The sequence below is a fragment of the Solanum lycopersicum genome, chromosome 5 (genome assembly GCF_036512215.1).
Source record: "Solanum lycopersicum chromosome 5, SLM_r2.1".
Taxonomy (NCBI): Eukaryota; Viridiplantae; Streptophyta; class Magnoliopsida; order Solanales; family Solanaceae; genus Solanum; species Solanum lycopersicum.
The window spans coordinates 25063118-25081022 of NC_090804.1; the positions used below are offsets into that span (position 1 = coordinate 25063118).

The window sequence follows — 17905 nt, forward strand, 5'->3', positions numbered from 1 at the left end:
TTACAAAATTAGGTTCATCCAATTCTGTATGAGATACTAAGAAAACATAATCCTCAATATAATAAGATAGTTTAGGTACACCTTTTCTTAAATTCTTAAGTATTTGAAGTTCAGATTCCTGTATAGTTTTATGAGAATCATAACTCTCATTCGAACCATGAATAACTTCTTGATCCGTTGAATTATCAAGTATGTTTGATAACATTACCTGATCTTCTGAATTCAACATTTCTTACGAAGTCTCAACTTCACCTATTTCAGTATTTTGGGAAAATCATTTTCAAAAAATCTGACATCTCATGATACAATTTTAGTAACAATTTCATCCTTCAATTTATCGATGAATAGATATTTCCTTTTGGACTTAGTTTACCAAACTCACCAAAATGATCTTTAATATATGCCACACAACCCCACAATCATAGATCATTCAAGTTTGTTTTATCACCAGCCCAAAGTTCATAAGGAATGGAATACATTGGATTAGGAGGCACTTTGTCCAATATGTAAGCTGCAATCAATAATGAATCTCTACAGAAAGAGATAGACAGTTTTGTTTGCACCATCATTGATATTGTCATTTCCAATAATGTTCTATTCCTTCTTTCAGCAATACCATTTTGTTGAGATGTATAATAAGTAGTTAACTTTTGATAATACCCTTTTTCGTAAATAATTCTTCAAATTATTTTGATAAATGTTCACGTCCTCGATCGATTCTTAAAACCTTTATTCTTTTATCTAATTGATTTTGAACTTCATTCATATATCTTTTAAAACACTCAACTGTTTCATATTTTGAGATATCAAATAGACATAATCGAAACACGTGAAATCATGAATAAATGTAATGAAGTATGCAACACCAGACCTTTCCAAATGGTTTACCCGTAATCTTTATATCAAGACAATTTTCACAAGTTGACATTTCAATTTTGGTGAAAGAACCTAAATGCCCTTCTTTTGACAACCTATTCATTTGATCTTAACCCTATTTGATCTCACCTTGCATACCATGTAATAACATCAACATCGTTGTTACTTGAATAACATGTCATTACACAATAGTCCACATAATAGTCATAAGTTTAAGGATTACAATCTAATATGATAAAATAGAGATAACAAAGTCTAAAACCATATAAAACATTATCTAGAGTTATTCTAAAACTGTTACAACTAAAAAACAAATCAAAATAAACGTCTAAAAGAATAGACACATATACTAAGTTTCGTTGAATATTTGGTGTATATAGGACGTCATGCAACATCAAAGAACAGCCTTTACACAGTCTACTTTTTAAGTTTCTATCCCTTTGACTTCTAGTTTCACATTAATTTCTACGTAGATCCACCTTGATTTAGATGAAACTCGACAAAACTCCACAAACACTTCTCGATCTCGACTCACGTGGTTGATGAATTTTGAGTCTTTTTCGGCTTATTGCATTCACGAGCGAAATGTCTCAACATTTGACAATTGTAGCACTTCATTTTGCTTTTGTCTCTCTTCTTGAAAAACCTGTTTTCCCTTTTTGGTATTTGGCCGTTTTTTTCTTTTACTTAGACAGTCCTTCTCCAGTATCTTTGTCTTTACCATTTCTTTTCCAGTTTTTCTTACGCTTGAAGTTTGAAGATTTTGTACCACTTGATTCTCTCATTATGGGTCAAGTTAACCTTCAAATGTTCCCAAATATTGGGAAGAGACTAAACCACTGCCGAACTTGTTGCTCATTTGAAAAAAACATGACCAACACTCTTGAGTTGAGCTATCATGTTTGACATTACCCTAAGGTGTTGTGCAGTATGACCCTCTCCTAGTTGATTAAAAACATGATTTATACCTTCCAGAGCATTTATATTTAATGACTCTAAATGATGTAATTGTCACTGTTAAGTTTTTCATCTTTGTTTAAGTTAGTAATGATAATTTTTAATGCCATGTCTATTATGAGTTATAATGAGGCAAGATCTTTTTGTTTACTATTATTTTTTAAATCAATTATGCTTTTGATATACACATTTAAGCAAATCAAATCTCATAATGGTTTCATATTTAAATGTAAAATCGAAAAGGCACGTAAGCATCTATTCATCATTTACGAATTAAATATTTAACCAAAATTTGTAACTAACTACTTAATGTGTACACCAATTTATTCAAGACTATAATCACATAGATTTGCATATCTAATGATCAAACACTATATGACATTGTGCAATACAATTATTGTTGACATCACTACTTTATTCAAGTCGAGCGAAACGTCGTGGTGACTTAAAAGATAATAAGTTACTTAATTTTAAAGAATTTAATGAATAAACGAGCATTAAAAGGGGTTGAAAAGGGTTTTAAGGGAGTCACCACCTAAGTTTTTGAAAAGCTAAGAAACCAATTAATTAATCTTAAAAGGAAGTCTACAAGATCAATTGATCTAGGTAAGGGGTTCAAGTTATTCGAAGGGAAGAGATTCGACATCCTTAGAATCCACAAATGTTCATCCCGTATGAATTAATTTTTTTCAAATTGATGAATAAAATAAAATAATGTACGAGTATAATAAACATGTAACATACAAAAGTAATAGATAAGATATTATAAAAAAACAACCTAGAGCTATCTAATGTCAATATATACAAGATAATGAATAAAGAGTATAATTCAAACGTAATTCTAATAGCTTCAATTGGAAGCAAATCTGTGTACCTGTAAAGACACGTAGAACTAGTGTTACTAATAAATAAATATGAGTAAAAATAAATGAATCAAATGATAACTTAAAAATAAAAAAACTCGTCTTATTAACATGGGAGACCTTGAAAATTGACGATAATTTCTTCATCGACCAGTTTAACAAATAAAAGTATATGAACTTAAATTAAATCCTTCTTTTAAAATGGGGAGGCCTCCAAATCGACCGAGAGAGTTTTCCATTGTCAAATCTTACGTTACACTGTATGAAGAGAAACGATTTAATAAAACACAAGATATCTAATATTAATCCCGAACAAAATGAGTAAACATAATAATGATAATAATAATAATAAAATAAAATACACAACACATAACAATAATAACACTAAAAGCAAACAACTAACAGGACATTAAATAAAAAATAATAATAGAATAACAACCAACTTGACAAGTAAACTGTGAATTAAAAAAACAAGTAAAATTAATTAACAACAAAATAATAATAACGTAATAATTAAATAATGTTAATGTAGTAACAATGATTTCTGTAACTTCCTTCAACATGAATGTAACCAATTTAATAAATTAAAAATAATCACATATGTACAAAATTAGAAAGATAAAGAATAAAAAAAAATAAAAAATTCATAGTCATGAACAAATGGGAAAATAAATAAAAATAAATAAGATAACCACATGAAATGAACGGATCAATACAGAGAAAAGCAAACGGAAGGCTTACATTGGTTTTGTGTTGGCTGGAGTTTCTGGTGTTGCTTCGAGTTGTCCATCGGAACTTGGCGGTGCGAGATCTGGTCAATTTCCACCTGTTGGCACCGGTTCTTTGAGAGGTTTTGATTCGCGAGCTCGGAACTCGTTGGTGTTTGTTCGCTGGAGAAGGAGGAGAAATGGAAGGGTGAAGGCTGGTTCGGGTTTGTTCCAATTTCACCGGAAGGTGAAGAAAATTGGGGGTGATGGGAAAGGAGAAGGAGCATTGATGGCCTAAGGGTGGTTTTGGCTGGAAAACAGAAAAGGAAAAGGGTTTAAAGGGTGGGTTAAAGATGAAAATGGCGAAATGGGTCTGGTAAGGTGGGGTTTGGCAGTGAGGTTAGGAGTAGCTGTTGTTTGCTATTGAAGAAGAAGAAGAAGAGCAACTAAGTTATTTCCGGTGGTTTGAGATCGGGGTTTTGAGTCTGACGGTGTTTAGCATGGTGGTCTCATCGGAAATGGAGAAGGGGGTTGAACAATGGTGAAAGGTTGGTAATACCAGAGTTTTTGGTCCTTTCCGGGTGGGTTTTGAATCAAAGTTTAGCCTGAAAAATGGAGAAAGGAGGTGGCTGGCCCAAAAAAAAAGGAGAAGAAGGAAAAATGGGGGGTTTTGGGGTGGTGGACTTGCTTGTTTTTGGTGAAACTCCAGTGATTTATCACCAGGAAAATAATGAACAATAAGATATTTCTTGACACGAAAAATTTGGAAGTATCGCCATAATTTTATTCATCATCCTCTAAATTTACTAAGTCAATTACTCTATATAGAAAGAATTGTAAAAACCGGGCTTAACTTATGAGCTCGAAATTATGAATAAAAAAAATGTTGGTTGATAAAATATGTGTGTATGCAAATTGTATTCATATTTGAATGAATTTTTAGAGTGTATAAAATATCAAAATGAATATTAACATATGTAACAAACTAAAATGAATATGGAGAAATATAATTAACGTAACCAATAACATGTAAAAAATGTAATTTAACAAACATAATAATTTTATAAAAAGTGAACAAATATTTGAACATCTGGTTGTGACAAAATAATATAAACAAAATTAATCGAAAAAAATGCTAAAACATTGAAAAAAATGACAATAATCAACAATTTGATTCAAATGAAAAAACATGTATTCTGAATTATTTAAAAATAAAATAGTCAAAAAGTATTAATTTTAGAATTATCAGACCAAAATTTGGTGTTAACAACTTGCCCCTTTATTTGATTAGGATCTTTGAAAGAGATTCAGGTCAAACAAAGTTGACGAACCCAAATTTTGTTTCATAAACTTTGAGCAAAACAGAAGGAGATGTTAGTAGAGCTTTTGAGCAAGACTCTACGTCCGTCGGTTGGGCTGGAAATTGAAAACATTCACATAACATCGATATTACATGCAAAATTGCACAACCAATGTGTGTACCTTTTTGAAAAGAGGATAAAGTGAATGACATTTCACTTTGAACGAGGTGACAACCCGGTGTCACTTGGAAAGGTGACCGACCCAATTAGAACATAACATGTCACTTTGAACGAAGTGACAAGCCAACATGTCTCTTTAAAAGGCGGACGACCCAACTTGAATTTAACATGTCACTTGAACGAGGTGACAACCCAACTTGTCTCTTTGAAAGACGGATAATCCAACTTGAACTTAACATGCCATTTGAAAGGAGATGACAATCCAAGGTATGTCTTTGAAAGCAGGATGACCCAACTTGAATATAACATGTCATTTGAAGGGAGATGACAACTCATTCTTGAATTCAACATCTCAATTTTAACCAGGTGACAACCCAGCATGTCGCTTTGAATGGCTGACGATCCAGTTTGAATATACCATACGAGGTGACAACTCAATTTGTCTCTTTGAAAGGTGGACGACCCAAATTAAACTTAACATGCCATTTGAAGGGAGATGAAAGTCCAACATATCTCTTTGAAAGGTGGACAACCCAACCTGAATGTAACAAGTCACTTTGAACGAGGTGACAACCCAATGTCTCTTTGAAAGGAGGACGACCCAAATTGAACATAACATGTCACTTTGAACGAGGTGACAACCTAACTTACCTCTTGAAAGGCAGATGACACAATCTTAATATATCATGTGACTTTGAACGAGGCGAAAACCCTACATTTCTCTTTGAAAGGCGGACGTCCCAACTTTCACATAACTTGTCACTTTGAACGAGGTGATAACCCAACATGTCTCTTGAAAGGAAGACAACACAATTTGAATATAATATGTCACTTTCAATGAGGTGACGACCCAACTTGTCTATTTGATAAGAGGATAACCCAATTTGAACTTAACACGCCATTTGAAGGGAGATGAGAGCCCGACATTTCTCTTTGAAATGCAGACAACCCAATTTGAATATAACATGTTACTTTGAACGAGGTGACAATCCAACTTGTCTCTTTGAAAGGCAGACGACCTAACTTCAACTTAACATGTCATTTGAAGGGAGATGACAACCCAATGTGTCTCTTTGAAAGGCAGACGACCCAATCGAATCTAACAAGTCACTTTGAACGAGATAATAATCCGACGTGTCTCTTTGAAAGGCAGACGAACTTATTTGTATATAACATGTAACTTTCAATGAGGTAACAACTCAACTTGTCTCTTTGAAAGGCGAACGACCCAACTTGAACTTAACAATAAAACGTGTATCACAAAATCTTCAATAACAATGTTATTAACAAATGTAACTTAAAGGCAACACAAATTATGCAAATATGGCCTCATACAAACAAGGTATTAATTACCAATGCAATTATTCAAACTTAATAACACATGAATTAAAAAATGTCTATGTGAGATGAAAAAACAAAATAAAAAGTGTCATGTTGAACAGCATGATAAACCAATTTTAAAAAAATCATTTTATTTGAGATGATAAATTAATTTTTAGAAGATATTATTTTGAAAGGTATGATGACCTAAATTTAAAAAGATGTCATTTTGAAGGGTACAACCACCCAAATTTAAGAAAATGTCATTTTGAAAAGTATGACGATCCATTTTTTTTAAAAATGTCATTTTGAAGGGTATGACGATCCAAATTTGAAAAGATGTCGTTTTGAAGGATATGACAGCCCATAATAAGAAGATGTCATTTTGAAGGATATGACAACCCAAATTTAAAAGATGTCATTTTGAAGTATATGACGACCCAACTTTAAAAAGATGTCATTTTGCAGGATATGACGATCAAAATTTAAAAAGATGTCATTTTGAAGGATATGACGACCCAAAAATAAAAAGATGTCTTTTTGAAGGATATGATGTCCCAAAATAATAAGATGTCATTTTGAAGGATATGACGATCCAAATTTAAAAGATGTCCTTTTGAACAATATGATGATCCAGATCTATAAGATGTCATTTTGAATGATATGACAAGCCAAAAATAAAAAGATGTCATTTTAATGGATATGACGACCCAAAAATAAAAAGATGTCTTTTTCAAGGTTATGACGATCCAAAAATATAATTTTGACTATGAAATGGTCCACAAAGTTGTCAATTTTCTACTGAATGTCTCCCAAAGTGAGAGTCTTTCCTTTATATAGAGAGAATAAAGATTACACATCCCTAAAGATCGGTCATTTCTATCCTTAAAGATCATCTATTCTATCTCTACAAATCTGCTATTCAACCTCTTCAAATCTGCTATTCTATTACAATATTTATTCCTTTGATTCTACAACAAATCTATATGATCATAATAAATTAGATAACTATATAATTACATTAATATATACAATTATTTAGATTTGCATCATACTAACATCCCCACTCAAATTGATGCTGGTAGATCAAATAAGTATCAATTTGCCTACAGAAATCGATGGCGTGGTCGTGCCATAGATTTTGTAAACGCATCAGCTATTTGAATATTGCCGGATACATATGGAAGAGTAATGACTCATTTATCTCCAACTTCTCGTATATAATGACAACCTACTTCGATATGTTTGGTCCTCTCATGAAAAACTATATTAGTAGCAATCTGAAAAGCACTTGTATTATCATCATGGAGAGGACTAGGATGAGATTGAGCAAATCCAATCTCAGCAAGTAATCCACAAAGCCGTACAACCTCATAGCAAGCAGTAGACATGGATCTTTATTCAGCCTCTATTGAAGATTTTGACATATCATCCTTCTTTTGACTCTTCCAAGATTTTAATGACTCTCCAAGAAACATTCACCAACCAGTGACTGAACGACGAGTATCAGGACATCCCACCCAGTTAGAATCACTAAGAATATTAAGACGAATAAGAGAACCGCTTGGAAAGAATAATCCACAAGTAGATGTTCCTAGAAGATACCGAATGATGCGACGAATAGCCACCAAGTAGAGATGACAGAGATCTTGCATAAACTGAATAGCTTGTTGAAATGCAAAAGATATATCAGGACGAGTAATAGTAAGGTAATTCAGACTCCCAACTAATTGTCGAAACATAGTTGGATCATGAAAAATATCGCCTTCCTCACAACGATACTTTACATTCAATTCCAATGGAGTATCTATGGAGGATAAATCTTGAAGACCAACCAAAGAAATCAGATCCTGAGCATATTTTTTTTGGTTTAGAAACACACCTGAAGCAACATTATGAACTTCCAAACCCAAAAAATATGTAAGAGTACCAAGATTTTTCATATGAAAAAAATCTTTAAGTTGTTGTTGGAGGCTAGTGATTAGTGAAGAATTGGTTCATGTGGTAATAATGTCATCTTCACACACCAAAAAAATAACACAACCTGCAGATGTTTTTCGAAGAAACAAATATGAGTCATATTTGATCTTCTCAACATAAAACTATAGCAAAGTAGATCGAAACTTATCAAACCAAGCTCTTGGAGCTTGTACTAATCTATACAAAGACCGCTTCAACTTGCATACATCTGTTGTAGGCGATGAGAACAAACCATGTGGAGGTTCCATATAAATATCTTCTTTGAGATCCCCATGGAGAAAATCATCTTTGACATCCATTTGATAAAGAGACCAGTTTTGTGAAGCAGTAATGGCAATAATAGTTAGCACCATAGTCATTTTTTCTACGGGTGCAAAAATCTCCTCATAGTCCATCCCATCCTCTTGTATGTTACAAAGAACAACCAATCGAGCTTTATATCGATCGATATTTCCATAATACTGGAGTTTGATTGAATAAACCCATTTACATCCAATAGGGCAGACATTTGAAGGACATAAAACAATATCCCATGTGTCATTTTCTTTAAGAGACAAAAGTTCTTCCTCCATTGCTTTCTGCCAACAGTCATGCTTGGAAGATTGTGGGTAAGAAGTTGGAACAGAAATGTTAGATAAAGTAGAGGAAAATCCATACCAATTGGGAGTACGCGATACTCTGGTAGAGCGACCGAGTAGGCTTAAGAGGACCAGGTCTTGAAGAATTCTCAGATTCTAGTTATGGTATAGTTCTAGGCGGCAGATCAGTGTCGGAATAGGATAAAGTTGGCCGATGTCGTTCATGCAAAAATCTAGGTTTGAACCTCTTAAAATAAGATTATAAATCTTCAAAAGTAGGAAGAATGGGAAAAGCAGAAGAAGAATCAATAATCATAGGAAAGAAGTACTGATTCTCAAAGAAAACAACATTTCTAGAAATACAAATTTGTGAGAACATGGATCAAAGAAAATAAAACCTTTTTGTGAAGTACTATATTCCATAAAACCACATTTAGTAGATTGTAAAGAAAGTTTATTGCACTCTGAATGAGGGAAATGCACAAACAAACACAACCAAACTTATGAAACTCACTATAGGTAGGACTTTGGTGATAAAGAAGAAAATATGGAGACTCAAGATTTAGCACTTTAGATGGAAATCTATTAATTAAATAGACAGCAGTAGACAAAGCCTTCACCCAATATTTAGATGGTACATAGGACTCAATCAACAAAGTACGAGTGATATTTGAAAGATGATGATTTTTATGTTCAGCAACACCATTTTGTTGTGGTGCATATGGACAAGAGTGTTGTGAGACAATTCCTTTGTCAAGTAAGAATTTTTTGAATTCATAAGACATATATTATCCACCAGAATCAGATCTTAATAATTTGATGCACGTAGAAAATTGAGTCTCAATATCAGCAAAAAATGTCTTGAACATGGAAAGTACCTCAGATTTTGATAGAAGAAAATACACCCACGTAAACCGAATATAATCATCTATGAATCTCACAAATTATTTGAAATGACCATGAGAAATAATTGGTGAGATGCTCCAAACATCACTATGAATGACATCAAAACACTTTGCAGAACGATTACCAAAATTAGGAAAAGGAAGAGTTTGACTTTTGCCTAATTTACAAGTAGAACAATCAATGGAAGCAACTGAAAATTGATTTTTATTTCCCAATAAACCAGAATTTGATAAATGAGACAACACAACAGAATTTGGATGTCGTAGACGCTTATGCGAAATCTCAGTCATAATACTAGTAGAACTACAAGCAAAAGATAGAACAGGAGGAATAGAATAGTGTATAGGAAACAATTGTCCAACTTTAGGCCCCTTCGTGTTTATCGTCCCTGAAACAAGATCCTACACAAGACAACCATTATGAGAAAAATTCACATTACAATTATTATCTAACAATTGTCCAACTGAAATAAGACTAGTTGAGAGCTTTGACGAAACAAAAACATTCTTGAAAGTTGGAGTAACATCCTCAACCATGGTAATGGGTAAATTACTACAATTGACAATCTGTATCTGTGATGGACCTTACAAACATTTTTTAGGATGCTCGTTGAGTTGGTCATATGATTGCAGGTACCTAAATCAACAATCCAAAAATTACATGTAACATCATTACCTTGTAATTCCACTGCTGAAAAGGCTGACACGATCATTTGTTGAACCATTTCAGGAGTAAGAACTTGTCCCAAAGATAAGTTATCAATAGTGGAACCATTTATCCTAGCTTGAAAAGCGTTGACCCTATGGTTTTGAGGGCGCGTGGAACACTCTTTGATAATGTGTCCTTGTTGTGTACAATAATTATAAAACTTCTTGCTACAATTACTAGCAATATGCACATATTCCTTGCAACTGTAGCATTGAGTTCTACTCATTTCCCTTCCCTTTCCTTTACCTTTAGCAGCAAAAGCAACATACATAATTTTCCTAATTGAAAGCATTTTGTGTGATAAGACGTTGCTCTTCACGAAGTAATTTTCTAAAGCAAACATCCAAAGAGGGAAAGAAGTTACGATTCATCAAGTTATAGCGAACACTCTCAAAGTTAGAGCGTAATTTCATCAAAAATTAGTCTCGCTTGTTTTGGTCATGAACTTCATGGATCACTAATAGAGATTCATTACATATTTTTTCATACACAATATCCGTAAATTCAGCCTATAAGTTCTGAAATCCAAAAAAATAATCCTGAAAAAAAAGACCTTCTTGAGAGCAATTAGCAATTTCATACTCTACCTGAAAGCGTTTTGCGCTATTATCTTGGTTGTAAACCTTTTGTAAGTAATTCCACATGGACTTAGCTGTCTTATACGACCTGAGATTAAGAACAATAAGAGGTTCAATTGCCACTATAATCCATGTCATCACCGAGCATCCTTGATCTTCCATTCATGTAGCTTTGTTGTATCAGTAGGAGCAGAATCGCTTTCGTCTATATAGCCTCACAGTTCTTTGGCAGGGACAAACAACTGAAACTCAAACTCCCAAGAAGAATAATTTTTTCCAGTGAATCGAACACTTTCACTGAGGGATTCAAAGTGACGTGAATTCATGCTTTTGAGTAGCTATGAAAACTACAAAGAGTCACGAAAGAAACAAGAATGACTAAGATCAAAAGTCCTAGGTGGTAGGATTGATTGTTGACAAACAGTCAACAAAAAATCAAGATGTTCAAAAAACAAACTAGAAGGAGCCACATAGACTATGAAACAAGACAGCTAAGAGAAGGCTCTAATACCATGTCAATTTCTGTTGAATGCCTCTCAAAGTGAGAGTCTTTCCATTATATAGAAAGAATAAAGATTACACATCACTAAAGATCCGTCATTTCTATCCCTAAAAGATCAGCTATTCTATCTCTGGAAATCTGTTATTCAATCCCTCCAAATCCGCTATTCTATCACAATGTTTATTCCTTTGATTCTACAACAAATCTAAATGATCATATGCTAATTTATATCACTATTTAATTATATTAATGTATACAATTATTTAGATTTCCATCATGCTTACAAAAGTTACTTTGGACAAACATCAACAATGAAAGTGTCCACAAAGTTGGTATGAAAAAAATATGAAATTTGGGTTTCAACCCATTTTTATTTTATGAACAATGAAACATATTTTAACTTGGTTAGCACCAATAATTGTATTGTAAAAAAGTTTCTCACAATTTTTTATCTTTCAATTGAGATTGATTTCGAGGTAAATCCTATTGATTCAAATGGTACCTCAAATGTAATTAAGTAACAACAAGACTTGTACATCTGGCCACAAACAAAGACTTTGAACTAGACCTAAAATCATGTTTCATGTGCCATGACTTCAAAGAAATTACTGATTTGAACACATTTAAAGTATTGTAATTTGTGAACATCTGGAAAAGTACACTAACACTCAGAAAATATGTTCAACAAAAATGTGATAGCTTGGCCTTCATGTAAATCTCCAATAATGTCAGAACATTTCAACTTAAATTGTGTAGGGCTTGTTAATAACTTGTAATGTAGGATTAGGCATGGGTAGGATAATCATTTGGGATAAAAGTGACTTATTCCCTTCTTGAGCATTGCACTAAATTGATGGTTTCATATTTGTTACGCTTCAGCGTTTGACCTCTTTGTTGTCCCTTATTTTGTACTTTTTGACTTCTTTTCAAGCTCTACTTGTCTGAGCTTTTCCTCATCTCATCATCTTTTGAATTTTCCCCTGATTGGTTTGGAGCATTCTTTTTTTTGTTGAAATTTTTCTTGCTTGAACTTGTGGGGGGATTTGGAACTTTTTATTCTTTCTTTGAAGTCATTTTTGTATTCTTGACTTTCGGGTACCTTGATAACTTTTTTCTTTGACAAATTTGAACTTTAAATCTTCTTTGTAACTTGCACGTCTTCAATGCTCTCAAGAAAGTCAGGCCAAAAGAGGATAGTGCATATAAGCACTCAGAAAAGGTATAGGCTAAAATGTGATTGTCCAAAGAAAATGCTTAAGGTTCAACGTGGGACACACTAAGGATTAATGTCATTTAGTATACTTTGAAAGGCTCAAACGGGTCAAAGAAGGGCTATGAGCATTTTTCAAATCAATCATTACTCAAGATTTCGCCTCAACAACATTTAGGCCAAGTTTTATATCAACAAAGCAATACAATTTAATTTAATTCAAAATCTCACCACACAATGCACATGAAACAATGAATCTGATTTTGTTCTAATCTTGAATGTATGTAAGAGAATATTTTCAAGTGTAACAAAAGTATGAATGGAGGTACCAAAAGAATTTATGATTTAAGAAGAAGTCAATCTTCTCTATTGTACAAATTATTTTCACATGCACACTTGAATTGTGTTGGCACCAACCAAGTTAAAAATTAATTTAAAATATGAACATTTTAAAAAGAATAAAAAATAAAAAAACTTTTGAATAAAGAATATCAAACCCAATAAGGGCTGCCTACATATCTCATTGGTGAGAATCAGATTTGTGTAGTTCTTTAGATATGATATAAAAACTATATTCAACAAATGAATTTTTGAAAGGAAAAATATTGAGAAAAAAAATCAATGAGGCACACTGAAAGGCGGGCTACCGAAATTTAATAAATTTTGTTTTTACTGTTTAAAGAAAATATAACAAGGATAAAGAAATCAGTGAAGGTCGACCACCCAAATTTGACAAAAAGTAAAAAAAATAAAGTAACAAATTAATGAGTCACTTTGAAGTGAGGACTACCTAAACTTAAAAAAAATATATTTTTTATTAGTTTAAGAAAAAATAATAAATATAAAAAATGATTGAGTCACATTGAAGGGCGAACAACACAAAAAAAATGTCAATTAAAATAATATTTTTAGAATGTAAGATAAATAAAACCAAAGATATACAATGTATGTGACATCATGTACAAAAATTAATGCAAAATATACAAACCAACTCGGAGTGAAGCCTCATAAATTCTTGATTCTGTTTTGCAACCTTGGTGAAATTTTGAGGGGCATTCCTAAAAAGATTTGCCCCTTTTTCAACTTAAACATCCTCCGATATTAAATCTTGTAACAACTACCTCCTTTGTAAAATTTTTTGAGACCTTCTTATAAATTTTTGCCCCATTTTCCGTCTTAAAATAGTGGAAGGGTTACGGGGAACATGACCGAGCCCTTTGACGCCTATGTATCCCGTAGTAATAGGAATCTGGTCAGACATAGTTCCAACAGATTGTAACTTGAATGGAGAATAAATTGAGATGTTGAATGTTCCAAAATTAGGTGATCAAGAGTGAGTTTTTAAACACCGAGAATGCAAGTGGACAACATAGGCTAGAACTCACGACAATCAATAAATTTTCGTTCATTTTGGAAAAAGGTTAAGCATGAAAATTTCGGGTGCAGTTTCGCAAAACTGTTCTTTAACATAGTGTATTTATATCAGAATATGTCATGAATGCAACAACAACTTACATCAAGTAATGAATAAATAATGAGTAGAATATGCAAATATTCAACAAAACATACAAATATAATGTATAAGACAATAAAAGAATAATGTCCTCAATATGAACAAAATGAACCAATAATGGTTAGAAAATTTATATCCCCATCGAGTCGCAATTCGTAAGAGGACGCAACGGCGCGGTGAATCATTAATAATAATAGTTATTAATTTTGAAAGAATTAAAAAGGGTAAAAAGGGAAAAGGGTTAACAGGTGGGCTTAAGATGGAAATGGAAAAATGGGTCTGGTAAGGTGGGGTCTGACAGTGAGGTTTGGATTACCTAATTTTTGTTGTTGAAGAAAAAGATCAACTAGGTTGTTTCCGCTGGTTTTGGTCGGGGTTTTGAGTCTGATGGTGTTTAGTGTGGTAGTCTGACCAAAAATGGAGAAGGGGGTTGAACAGTGGTAAAAGGTTGGTGGTACCAGATGGTTTTTTGTCCTTTTCCGATGGGGTTTTAAATCTAGTTTAGTCGGAAAAAATGGAGAAAGGAGGTGGCTGGCCGAAAAAGGGAGGAGAAGAAGGGAAAACAAGGGTTTTGGGGTGGTGGAGTCGTCGATTTTTGGCGTAACTCCGGTGATTTTCATCAGAAAAATCATGAAAAATAATAAACACTAAAAATCTGAAAATACCCACATATTTATCCACCCCCCCAAACCTAGTGAACCAACTATTCTATATACAGAAAATTGTTTAAAATGGGCTTAATTTTTGGGTTCGAGATTGTGACCAAAAAATTATTGGTTAATAAAATATTTGTGTATGCAAAATTTTATTCATATTTAAATGAATTTTTTGTAATATCTCGTAACTCGTAATAGCCAGGAATAAGCTAAGAGCATAAACTTATCACTTTAGGAAAGAAAAAGGAAAAGCTGGAAAATTCCTTAACTCTAAAAAGTGAGTTTTGGTCATTTTCAAACGGACATAACTTCTAACTCAAGATGAGTTACTGTTAGTCTTTTACATTGTTGGAAATCCCTTGGACATAAATTTCCAGTGCCGTCAAGTTTGCGCATTTTTGATATCGTATGAGGGAGATATGCTTATCGGAAGTTGAGTTGTAGGATTGACGAAGGTCCCAATCTGAATTTTAGTAAGGGTAAAGTGGTATTTTCACCCAACTATTTTCTAATTAGTTTTAAAGGCTTAGTAGGGGTAAAACTAAGCCTTACGTTATTTTTAAAAAATTATAATACGCTTATGGTTTTGGAGAAAATAGAAGAGAAGAAGGACAAAAGAGAAAGGGCCAAGGATTCATCAAGAACGCCAAGATCTTCAAGAGGAATTCGTCGCATGTGATCCCTATTAAGGTATGTGAGAATTTTTGTGTTGGATTAATTCGCCCACACACCAAATTGTTTCAAATCAGTATTCTATGAGTTGATATCAGGTTAGAAGTTATGTTTTTGAATAAAAGTTTTGAATTCTTGTTGATTGAATTGTTGGCTGCCATTGTTGGTTGAATTCTTGTTTTTCTGGGTTATTTTTGAGTTGAATTCGATAGTTATGGAGAGTACCAATAGTCCCCGATATTTGGTTAAAGAACTAGAAAGGTTTGGAGATGAAAAACGAGTTGAAAATCTCGTCAGACAAACAAAAAATTGGCCTGGTGCGCCACCAGTGCACCAGAACGAAGCCTCAGTAAACAAGGGTTGGCGCGTTGTGCCACTAGTTCACCCGGATCGGCATTTTTGGCTATGTTTTCATAGTTTAGCCGTCATAAGTCCTTCTTAGGTACATTAACACCTTCTGATTATTCTTATTAGTTCAAATGATTTCTAAACACCTAGAAATCACTAAAGAGCTCAAATCATAACCTTGAATCCATAATATATTCAAGGAAGTTAAGATCAAAATAAAAAAAATTAAGAGTCAAGTCTAAAACTAAGAAACTAGTCCAAAGAGAAGATCTAAAAGGTTTTCAAGAACCTTTATTATACGGTTTAACCTCATTTTAAGGCTCAAGTTTCAAGTTAAATTGAAGAGCAAAAGTTGAAGTATTTTCTTCAAAAGAGATAATAAGAGAACTAAGTATTCCCTAAGAGTTAATTTAAGATTCAAGTTCAAGTTAAGCAAAGAGTAAGAGTTAAGTTCATTTCTCAACAGTTATAAGAGAACTAAGTATTCCCTAAAAAAATTGTAAATGTTTTCATTTAAGTTAAGAGGAAACTAAGATTTTCCAAAAGAGTTTTGAACAAGAAAAAGCAAACATTGATTCCAAGAGGGATTTTTAAAGCTAAAAGCGTTGAGCAAGTTATCTCAACCCAAAGAAAGAAATTTAATTTAAAAGTATGAAGTAAAGTATATTTTGGGAGTAGTATTGAGCACCGATGTGGGGATGAGAGTTCATATTAACTCAAATCTTCATGTAACCATGTAGCCATCATGGGTAGTACCGGGTCATACTTTTTAGATGATCACGTAAGTTATGCTAGTGGATCAACTAAGTTAAGGAGTCTTATGCGACGATAAAGTATAGTACAGTTCTGGAAGCGTGATCAAAATGATGTATCACTACATAGACGCATAGTGGTGGTTGCCAGTTGGCCTGTATGGTCTCATGATGCAGACGGAGGTAACTAGGATCAGCACGCAACACCTCATTGATCTAGTTTGAACAATTAGAGTTAGTGGTGAACCTCCTTGCCTCCTGGAGGACACATATTTATTGCTTATTAGTCTTTCCTTTTTTTTTTCTAGGATATTCTGGGGTTTGTCCCAACATCTACATTACTATTAGTTAGACAATTTAGTTTGAGTTTCGTATTTCTGTATTTCAAATACTTTGTTATGAGGTTTAAGTGCCATTTTTGATAGACTATTATGTTTTAAGTATTTCTATTAAGAATGTTTCTTACTTTAGAATTGATTTGAGTTAAGTCTTTCGTTGAGTTGACTAACCCAGACCAAGTCTTTGGGGGTTTTGAAGTCATGTCTGTAGAGTCTTACTCATCGGTGTGAAGTCACAACATATATTATTAGGAGGCTACAATATTTAGGAATTCCTCACTTCCTTCATCTTCCTTTTTAGTGAGTTTGGTGTATCTAAATACTTTCCCTCTAATTTGTGCTTGCATATGTTTTAGATCATCATGCCTCCACGAAGAGCAGCTAGAGGTCGTCTAGCTAGAAGAAATGTAGAGGAGTAGAAGGTACTTAATGCACCCGAAGTGTAACCTCAAGGGAAAATTACCAATTCTGAGTTTCGTGAGGCTATTCAAATGCTGAGCCAAATGGTGACTAATCAAGTCATGTAACAAAGAAGAGCTCGACAAGAATGGGAAAAAACTTCGAGGATTCAGGAATTCTTGAGGATGAATCCACCAAGCTTTCATGGTTCAAGCACTATTGAGGATCCAAAAAACTCTGTGGAAGAGACGAGGAAGGTGTTTGAGGTGATGCACGTGGTTGATATTGAAAGGGTTGAACTAGTTGCATATAAACTAAAGAATGTGGCTAGGACTTGGTTAGATTAGTGGAAGGAGTGCAGAGAAGAGGATGCACCACATCCTGGTTGGGCTTGTTTCGAAAAGGGTTTCTTGGGCGGTTCTTCCCCTGAGAAATTAAGGAGGCAAAGGTAAGAGATTGTATTACTCTTAAACTGGATTCCTTGAATGTTGATGAGTATGGGCTGAAATTCACCCAAGTGTCTCGCTATGCTCCTGAGATGGTTAAAGATATGAACAGCAG

The 17905-nt window shown here is 33.4% G+C and overlaps 1 long non-coding RNA gene across 2 annotated transcripts; it reads right to left on the reverse strand.

Moving 5' to 3' along the window:
• Positions 1-2497: 2497 nt before the first annotated feature.
• Positions 2498-6294, reverse strand: LOC104647392 (uncharacterized). 2 transcript variants are annotated; one of them, XR_741485.4, is made up of 2 exons: positions 3438-6294; positions 2498-2707 (listed from the first exon to the last, which is right to left on the reverse strand). It is a non-coding gene; the product is annotated as an uncharacterized lncRNA (long non-coding RNA). The 2 variants fall into 2 exon arrangements; XR_011221232.1 differs by lacking the exon at positions 2498-2707 and adding an exon at positions 2727-2954.
• Between the last annotated feature and the right edge of the window lie 11611 nt (positions 6295-17905).